The following is a 2,005-nucleotide window of genomic DNA, read 5'->3' on the forward strand; positions in this document are numbered from 1 at the left end:
TTTCCGAAATGTAAAATATAAAGTAAAATATAACATATGATCAGCCGATAGTTTCTAAAAGTATTAATGGGTTAAAATTTAACGTGTCACTTTCGTAATCTTTTAGCGAAAAAAAACTACTGTTCACAAACTATTATTTTGTAATGATATTATACTATTTATATTGATGAAGCTAATTTATAATAGCTCTAACTAGTTTAACGAAAAATTATTTAAATTGAACCTCTAAAAAAATTTAGCAAAATAAATTTAAATTGTTGTACTCATACAAGGGAAGTTTTGAAAAATATTAACACATTATTGTAATGAAGTACATACCTTTCTCATATATATTTAACTCATCTATCGTAAAATAATTGATGAGAAGGGAAAAAATCATGAAGATAAGAAGACTTTTACCTATACAAAATGTAAGAAAAAATAAAAAAAATATAACATACAAACATGAAGGTGACAATTTGCTCAGTTAGAGATGTGTTCTCTGCTGGGTACAGCAATGGGTGTTGGCTTGCAGACATGAGAGGTTACACGGTCAGTTCAGGTTATGAGTGGCTAAGGCAGAAAAATCAACAGGTTGGATGGGCAAGGTTAATTTAGAAGAGCTGGATGGTACCTAAACACAGCTTCTTCTGTTGGCTTATGCTCAGGAAGGCTCTGAATGTCAAAGAAAAACTGTTTAGGCATGGTGTTACTGTTAATGACCAGTGCTGCATCTGTGGCAATGGGAAGGAGGATTTCAGTCATCTCTTTCAAGATTGCAGGTATACTAAAATGGTGTTGGAGGCTATATGTTTATCCCTGCAAATACCAGTTCCAACTGGGAATGGTATTGTTTGGATAGGGAGAAGGAATTGGCCGGTTTATAAGAAGAATGTCTGTACACTTGCGTTCATGGCAGTGTACTATTCAATATGGCAGCAACGCAACAGTGCCAGAACAGATGGTGTTCTACTGAAACCTGCTACATTGACTACTCAAATACTCAGATTGATGCAGGTTCATGCAAGGGTGAAACTGAATATGAAGAATTATTAGCAAGAGTTGAATTGGATCAATGCACTTATCACTGTATAATTTTCATGTAGTTTGATCCTATAAACCTAATTATTTAGCTTGTAATAGTCTTTGTGCTTAATGAGATTTCTTACATTTCACCGAAAAAAAAAAACATGAAGGTGACAGGCTAGAAACAAAATAGAAAAAGGCAGAATAAAAGTAAAGAAAATCTTCACTTTTAACAATTAACATCAAAAATTTAGTTCACTATGGGATTCGAACGCAGGTTATTTGTGTAAAAACTAAACATCAAACCACCAAACCACAGGCATAACACTGATTCTCTTATTACTTGATATAGTATATATTGTTTCCCTAAAACTACTCGGGCTTTAGCCCGAGTAGCCTAGCCCTATATCCGCCCCTGTGCTGCACTGAACAAAAGAATACAAGTAGAGGAATAATTTTCAATCAAACATAACTTGCTCAAAAGGAGTTTTAAGTTTCGCTAAATGTTAGCTTTCTCAAATTTTATATGGAAAAAGCTCTTGCATCTAAACATCTCATTATGACTATTTCAGAGCTATAACAACTATAATTTCCGCACACTTATCAAATTGTAGCAACGGCACTGTACTACCAACTGCTTTTTATACAACTTAAGAGTAGAGTATCGGATAGTATAGACACATCTATTTTATGAAGAGGTTTCAGAGTTTTAGTCTAAGTTAAAGTTTCGAAGTGTTCTCTCTTGTTGTCTTGTGCAACATAGCTGCTAACTACAGTCTAGCCAACTGGATGCAATAACTGATAAAAAAAAAAACAGAGACAAAAAAATAAGATTTGAAAAGGCTTGAATCAATGTTGGTGATTCGAGTTAAAACACACGAATTTAAATGTAGTTGGGGATTAATCAAACTGGCGCAGTAACAAAAGATCCTTCCTCACAAGAGTCTTAATTCCTTATCCGCCAAATCTAAGTATCACTTATGATGTCTCCCTTGTGAAG

Source organism: Silene latifolia, chromosome 5, assembly GCF_048544455.1.
Source record: "Silene latifolia isolate original U9 population chromosome 5, ASM4854445v1, whole genome shotgun sequence".
In the NCBI taxonomy this organism is placed as follows: domain Eukaryota; kingdom Viridiplantae; phylum Streptophyta; class Magnoliopsida; order Caryophyllales; family Caryophyllaceae; genus Silene; species Silene latifolia.